Source organism: Cygnus olor, chromosome 2 (assembly GCF_009769625.2).
Source record: "Cygnus olor isolate bCygOlo1 chromosome 2, bCygOlo1.pri.v2, whole genome shotgun sequence".
NCBI lineage: Eukaryota > Metazoa > Chordata > Aves > Anseriformes > Anatidae > Cygnus > Cygnus olor.
The window spans coordinates 80,664,279-80,673,105 of NC_049170.1; positions in this window are offsets into that span (position 1 = coordinate 80,664,279).

Here is an 8,827-nt window from a genome sequence, read left to right on the forward strand (position 1 = left end):
CACATGATCTCCACGATCCTGAAGGCTGAGCAAACTGTTGTGGAGAACATTTCTTGTTATCATCTTTTGGCATGGAAAGAAGGGGGCCAAACCACCTGAACACTTTGTGCCAAGAATAGATGGATATGTCAACAAAATGAGTCATGTCTACAGCACAGCCAGGCCTCATAACAGTGATACTCCTCCACTGTGGCAACTGGCTATAGATATAGCTAATATTAGTGTGAGAGTGAGACTTTGGTATTAGATGACACAAGAGCCATGCAGTGAAGGGAAATCATTGCTGTAGAGATCCTAACAGTGCAGATAGACAAGAAGAAAGGTGGGAGAATACAACCTCTGTTTTTCTTTATTTTTCTACCTGATGAACTGCTGCAGAAAAGTCAATTTGACCTAGGTGACAAAGGCTGTCAGTAAGAAAGCTAGGAGGTAAAATTCAGATTGTCCAAATCCCATTGCATTACCTTGATCCTGTTCAGTGTATGTGCCCATTCACCCGCCCAAGACAGGACCTCCAGTGGACATGCGGCTCAGTCAGTCTGGCCACATGGCCTGCAAGTCTCCCCCTCTGCAGTGGGAAACGCGGTGTGCCAAAAAGCACGAGTGCTGCTGCTGTAAGAGACCCAGGCCACAAGCTGTCCTCGGGAACATGTCTCCCCGTAGTATGGTGCCTTGGGGAACACTGCTGATGGGTGGCTTCCCTCTGTAACTGCTTTTAATTGCACTGGCAGCACGCCAGTGTTGTGGAGGAGGGCTGTGTCCCTAGAGCCCTTGTTCCGAATGCACTCAGGACTCCGGATGCAGAGGCAGGGTGTTGTAGTTACAGAGCCCAGGAGGAAAAGGGTTAAAGCTGTACTCAGTACCAGGAAGACTGAAGCCAAAATAAAGCCATGTTACTTCTATGGCACTGCATGCAAGGGTGAGCCTCAGGCCAGGACCTGCTGCACATGGGTTTTGAGGAGTAAGCGGTCCTCAGACTCTCTGTCGGAGGGGTGTGCTGTAGTCCTGCTGTGTCCCACCCTGTGGCCTGAGGTGTCAGTGCAAGCGTCTCCAGTACGGGTTAGGCATCCTCTTCTCAAAGCCCTTGGTCTTTGCACCCCTTTCTTCTGCAGCTGCAGCAGCAACCAAAGGAAATCGGGGCCCTGCTTTGAAAGCCAGACCCTTCCAGCTGTGACTGGACCCTTCCCACCCTGTCCCTGTGGAGTACCATCAGCAGGTGGGGGAGGCAGAGGCTTTCTTGGGCAAACCCAGCCCTGCTAGAAGAGCCTCCAGGCACGGTACAAGCACGGGGGAGGAGAAGTGGCTTTGAGGCAGGGATTTGCTCCACGCCCTGCTCTTCCCCAGCCTGAGTGTCTCTGGTGCTACCTAGTGGCCACATGCCACCAAAGCCCATACCTGTCTTTAAATGCTGCTGAGAATTTGACCTTTGATGAATCATCTACCTTGGCAAAACTGACACTCAAAAATTAATATTTCCTCTTCCTTCTCCTACTTTTACATCCTGTCTCAAGAGAACACGGAGCCCGATGTGGAGATTGGTCTTATTGATCCATTTCACTTGGAAGACATTCATGGTCTGTGGTGGATGGTGGCAATATGTTTTCTGACATAATACAAGAACAAGTACATAGTACAAGGGTCTGGCTGTGCCTCTCTGGAAAGAAAAAAATAAGTTCATACATTTTGAGCTTTGGATTTCTTAGTTTTGTTAATTTTCTTTCTACTTCTGTATGAACGGATTCACTTTCAACGTTGGAAACTCAAAATATGTAAATGCTCGAAAATTCACTGTGATATTTATTCAGGTGTTTGTATGTATGAAATGTGTTATCTTCTGGACTAAGTTACCTTACTCTAGAAATGGGATGACTCCAGATTTATGCTCCTGTAGTTCACAGTGAGATGAATCCAGTATATCAGGAAAATAGCCTGAGAAAATAATTGCTGTTATTGCTGAGGATGGATTTTGAAACTTTGAATTTGACCTTTTGAAAAAACACAGAAATAAAAATGTAGCTTTTCTTAAATTGTGCAATACATGGTCCACTACTTTTATGTATTTTTGAACATAATTTAGCATAGTGAGTGAGTCTGAGGATTTTTCTACTGCTATGTGAGTAGCAGCAGAAATTGTCAGGAACAAAAACGAAATCTGAAACAATATTTTTCTTAGCTTTGCCTGTGTTATCTTCAAGGGTAATAGCTGCCCCAAACAACATAAGTCTGGTGATTTCTGAGCCTTTCTTCATCATGAACTTACCAGGCAGGGACACTCATATTGACAGTCTGTACAGGCCAAGGACAAACATTTCACCTAAGTTTTCTCTGCATAGCATTTCATATATTAGGTCTTGCTAATGCATTGAGATTAAATGGAATAAAAGCTCTTAAATGTTGACTTCATGCATGACTGAGTAAATATGGCTTCAGGGGTGTATTGTTTGATTCATACCATCCAATTTTGCCAACTGCAACTCACAAGTCCTCTACCCAAATATGAGTTCAGGGAGTGTTTTGTACTATGCATTGCTGAGTTTGATGTAGCAGCATTTTTTTTTTGAAATGTCATTATAGCTGCAATGCCTAAAAGGCCTACAGCCCTACTCACTTCAGAGATTTTATTGTAAAAAAAAAAAAAAGATAAAAAAATGTTCCTCAGCCAGTCTTTCTTCAAATGTAAAAAGCTTCGAGTTTGGACCATGCACTTTGGATTGCTTCACACTGACTTCGTTTAAGATTTGGATGACCTATAGAATCCTTGGAACAACTCCTAAGGATACGTTAGATGCTCTCATCACCTGAGGGTCTTTTTTAATCACTGCCAGATTTTCTAAAAATGTATGCTGTAATCCAAACCGAAATTGTGTGTCTAATGAAATCAGTAGATCAGATTCTACAGTCTGTGAGGGTTCAAGCTAGATGATTGTCATGACTTGTGTCTCACGCTCTTAAAAAGACACACATCTGTGAGTTGACGCAGATTTTCTTTCTGGCAATCTGCTCTCCTGTGCAAAAGAAAGCCTGTAGTTTTTGTTTGTTGTCAGAGTACCATGAATTTAAATTGTGGAGTTAGATAGTGAGAAGCAGAAAAGCAGTTCTGTTCAACTAGGTATGTTTAAAAGGATTACCAGATTCTTCAAGACAGCTGACGGGAATAACTTTTGTCGTTCCAATACACAATAGAATAACTGAACTTGGCTGTTGCAAAACAAAGAGTCACACTGCATGAGCAAGTTTTAAAACTGACTTGCTTATCTCTGACGCTTCCAGCTGACACTTCTATTTTTGTTATATTCAAAGTGTTTTTTGCCTGTGTGACTGTAGAGAGCAGTGTTCACAACATAACTGAATGCTGTGCAGTCTGAGAGGAGCAGGAGATGAAAGGAAGAGAACTGACCTGGCATTAGGCGATATCGCAACTCCTTCAATTTTTTTTGTTTGTTTTGTTTTTTTTTCTGAATTGTGGTTTGTTCTGCCATTTTCTTCTAAATGTTATTTTAAGCAATATGAGTTTAAATGTGCCCTCTGCTTCAGAACTGCAGTAGAAATTAAACACAGAACCCTCACTGTTCTTTAATTCATGTGAGGGAAGGTGGAATTGGGGCCATTCAAGGTGTCTTCCAACCAAGATGTTCCCTCTTTCCACTGTGCAGAAGATGCAGTGGTGGTGTTGGGGGTGAGCACCACAGATGTCCAACTTGCTGTTGGATTTCTCCCTTATGCAGGCCAGGGAGAACACAACGAAGTCCTGCAACCACCAAAGGCCAGTGACTATACTAGGAGTAGCAGGCTGTGCAACTACTGCAATCTAGTCTGCACTAGATTTCTAGGCTAGCATTTCCCTCCTAGATCCTTCCTTATTAATCCCAAAGCCTTTTAATTAGCTCTTGTATGGAAAGTAGCAGAAACTGGATAGAGAAGTCATTTATCTTTCTTTTCATCCAAGCCACTCTTAGCAGAATAATTTTAATTTTAAGCAGGAAGCTCTTTGAGCCAGGCTATTATTCTACTATAAGCTGTCTATAGTTCTTCTACTTGTGCAATACTGTGTCCACATCTTTTAATACATGTCTCATGAACATGTCTGTTGCCGTATTTTATCCAAAACCCACTGAAATTGGTAGCCACCTTTGCAGTGGCCTTTGGATCTTGACCTGAGATAGACAGATGGAAAGGCATTTGCATTGTCACAAGTTCGTGTAGACTAATTACAACTTTGTAGGTCACCTATTCCTGTTATATAAATGTTAATGTTATTGTGAAGTTTATTAGCTCACTGGAATATGCATGTATTATGCTCTGAAGTTTCCTCATCGAGCTTAATGGGACCATTAGATCTCAGAAGGACTGAAGAAAGCGTTTTCTCAATTGGTTACATATTGCCTGGGTAAATGTAACTAGGAAAGAGAAAAAGAAGTATTCTATTATCAATTCCTAGCACTTTCTTTTGTAAAATATAGAGTAATTTTTTATAATTCACATTTTTTTCCTACTTTTCCTTTTTAGGGCTAATACATAATTTTCTGTGTGTTTTATCATGCAAATCTAGTGGTCCTAGGTTAGTGGTGATATGAGCTGAATCAACTGCCGAGTATGGGAAGAGCTCCCTTGCTTTCGTGGGTGCTAATCAGCTTACTTTAGCTGAGGTTCAGGCCGATTATTTGTAAATTTTACATCTGGAAGTCAAGATGGGTTTGCAGGTATAACTTCTATAAATGACCGATGATACAGAGAAAGCATAGGGCAGGGTGTGTTACTTCAAGCAATGAATAAGAATGCACTCTGATTTTGTTGCCTTTAACAGACCTGCCAAATACCAACTGGAGAAGCAAGAATTAACATGTTTATGCCTCATCTTAGCTGCATTCAGGGACAAACGAAGGCCTTCACTCTCTCCTCCACTGAAAACACACAACAGGAGAAAACTCAGACCACGGAGGCAGGCCCATGGCCAGTGAAATTGTCAGCATATATCGATTCTAAGCTTTTTTTGTCCTTTAATATGCATGAATTCAGGCTGTGAAACTGCACTAAACAGCTCTGGGAAGGTGTGTGCCTTCACCCAAATTAATCACCCAGACATATTATAACTACTTGGATTACAGAAGAAGGTGACTCATCTACTGATGACACTGGATAAAACAAAGAGGGGAAAAAAATCCCTAATTCTCACACCTCCTTCCTCTGTACATGATGAAGAGGCACTTAGGGGAGTAATGCAAACACAGAGCTGGAAGGGAAGCCATGTGTCCCAGTCCAGGTCTACCACTGCAGGCAGTGAAGCTCATGTAATCCCTGGTAGTGTCAGCTGCTAACACTCTGACCTGAAACTAGTTTAGCGGCAGAGGGAGAAATCTGCTGGTCTCCTTGCTGCTCAAGGGAAAGGTACTTCTGCTCATTTACCTTATACCAATGTAATGTGCCTTGAAACTTCAGGGCAAACGAAGATTTGAAAGTATTGCTAACTGCTAAAAAAAAAACCAAAACAACAACTGAGGAAACATGACAAACCAGAGTGTGCTTGCATTTTTTTTTTAGGACAAGTGTCAGGCAGATTGTTTCGAGTCTCAGTTACAGCCTGCCAAAAGGAAGCAGATGTGATAACTGCAAGCACCAGTGATGAAGGAAAAAGAATATAGTCCCTGTCCCCATGAGATGGCACCCTGAACCACCAGTGCACACAGGGGTGGGTTCACGGTGCTTTCTTCCTGGAAGGACTGGATCACAGGTCCTTCACTGAGAAGTAATTAATCCAAAACATCGCCTCTCTCTGCTGATGATTTATTTGTGTTGCACCAAGCATTATGCCCAGTGCTAAGTGTTGGGAGCAATGTTTTTAGGGAAAATGGTCAGATGCTAAATGACCTGATTCCAGCACACAGGATCATTCATTTCCTGTTCACCATGTTCTCTCCAAAAAGAGCTTTGTTCTCTCCAAAAAGAGCTTTGTTCTCTCCAAAAGCTGACAGCTGTTTGGTCACCTGATTTTTATTTTTATTTCTATTTTTATATTTTTTTCCTGATGAAGTGTATGCCCCAATCAAGAACAGTTTAAATTAAAAAAAAAAAGTGGGAATAGGCAAGTATGAGAAATTAATTTCCTGTCCGTTGTTGGAAGTAGTCGCTGGTGAGCAATACTCCTACGTCAGCAGACTTGTCTGCAGAAAGCTGAATTTGTCACTGTGCATGTTGAAGCAGTGTGTTGGCATGTGACACCCTCCTTTCTGCACATCAGTACAAATGCCTTGGGAAGAGAGAGAAAAAAAAGAGGGCCAGCTTGGTACTGTTCAGTTTTTGTCTCTTTCAGTGGAACCATAGCGTAACACTTTATTATTTTAAGTGCTATTTTAGTTGCAGATTATCTTGTGGTTTGTAAGTGTCAGTTTGATCTTCGCTAGCATTTCTTCAGGAAAATAAAAATATTTTTGCTTGTGGCTTATTCCTATTGCTAAATAGTAATCTAGACCCGTGTAACTTAAAGAACACGAAAAGCTCACTGTTGTGGATACCTATTTACAGACACTGCGATTTTACCCTTCAATTTTTCTAATTGTGCTAAAAAGGCAGGTTGTTGAATCAAAATAAAGGTGTACAAATGATCTTCTAGCACTGGCTTCCTTGCAAGATCCAAGGCTGGCTGTGAAAGCTCTAGCTAGGTTAAATGGGGTAATATCTTCCATGACTGGCAGCGTAATAAAAATGCTCAGTTTGTTCTATTCTTTATTCAGTCCCACTTGTAGCCAGTTTCCTGTGTGGTCTCCAAAGCATGAAAGCATTAATTGCAAGTAGACATGTCCTGAGCATTGATGCATTAGGAAAACAAACGAACAAACAAAAAAACACACAAGCAAAAAACCAAACCAAAACAAAAAGCAAGAAAAAAGACTACAGCAGACTCTGAGAAAGAGCTGAATGGGTTCACAACGCTGTATTAAGCAGCAGGAGCGTTCCCTGCCCTGAATGAGTGTGTTCAAAGAGTGGAGGGAAGGAGGGTGTTTGTTTTCTCCTTCCAGCAGCAAGCAGGAACAATGCTCCTGGGAGGCACTCGGCGGGAGTGGCGGGGAGAGACGCAGGATCTGGGACAAAAAGCAGGCTGAGCAATGGGAGCGTCACTCGTCCAGCTGCGTCCCTTCTCAGCAGAGCCTGGCCAGCTCGTCCAGACACAGGTGAAGACACCTGTGCGTGAATGCTGCATCCCACTGGCCAGCAAGGTCTTTGCTCGTGTTTTCCCTTTGGCTGTTAAAGGCCTGAAAATGTTGGTGACCTGGAAAAGGAGGACTAAAGCTCAGCTGTTGCTTTGTCAATAGACTGTAACTCGGCTGCGTTAGGAGGCTTTTGGACTTTAATAATGAAAGCGTTCCACATCACACACACCTTGTTCCTGCTTTATTTAGTCCCTGTCCATTTTCTGAGACAATGTCACGACAGGAGGTGTCCAACTCATGGGGGGCTTTAAAATAGGTGGGTTTCATTTATTTATTTAATTTGTTTGTTTAGCTGTTCATTCATTTATTTATTTATTTTTGAGGAGGAAAAATCCTGTTACTATTATTTTTTAACTCAGTGATACAAATATAGGTCGCAATAGGTGTGTGTTGAAAATACTGGGAGATCAAATTGAACAGGTCTAATTTAGTGACAAGTAAATGCAGGAGATATGTGATCTGATGCAGTTAGCTGTCATTCAGTCAGACTGAGAAAGACTGTCTTTGGGCTGGGGGGTCAAGCTCCACTGCTTGTCCCTTGCAAACCTCAGGTACCTGAAGTTAAGCATCTCCTACTTTTCAAGTCAGCATCTTTTGCTTTTCCATTTCCTCCTGGTTGGTCCATAAGTAAGACCTAGGTTGTGTGCCAGGCACTCCCATAAATATTAATATGAAGATACATATAACATAAACATAAAATAACATTAACATTTAAAATTATTTTAACATTACCTCCAACAGCAAATGAATCCTAAATATCCATTCTCAGGGGAAGCAGGACTGCCTTTTGAGCCACTCAGTTACCAGTACCAGTGTGGACTCCTTCATTGGAAGCATGACAATTCACCAATGTTTATTACTTTCATGGCACCACAACCAGAAATCGTTCATTTCTCAGCAGCATCTAGGTCAGGCTGAAGGATTCTGTCCAGCTACAAAATGCCAGACCTCAGTTATCAAAGAGAAGTTATCTAGCAGAGGGAAAGTCACATTTATGCACCTCCAGCTGGGCAATTTAGGGTTCTTTCCCCTTTAACTGACCAGCCTTTACAAGAAACTGATGCACCTACATGTGTCTGTATTTCCCACTGACCATGGGCAGGGAAATGAAACTGGTGAGTTGTGCCGTCCCTGTCAAGGCTGTCTGGTTGTGGGCCACCCCCCCACCACCGATGCTTATCCAGAAGCTCCTGAATCACTTCACTGTGATTAAGGGCGGTGTGTGGTAGACCTGGGTCTAAAGGAAGATGTATTCCTGCAGAGACAGCAGTGTTTGGCTTTAGATTACCCACAGACATCTGAGAAGAGTTTGGCAGCAAACACTATTGTGGATTTTCATCAAAATTTCTGTTATAGCATAAGGCATAATTAAATACATAACAACAATTGCGTAGATCACACATTTTATCCAGCTAGCCTGTATCTTTTAATTACTTAAACATATCCACACCCTATATTTGTTATGGCACTTATGGCAAAGCATACAAATATTGCATTCACTGTCTGGTAAATGAGTGAAGGTGATCCACATCTGCATCACAGCAGAAAAGAAAATATGATTTCCTTTGGGTAATAAGAGCTGAAGAGCCTTTTGGAAAACATCAGTGGGATCTGATCAGGAA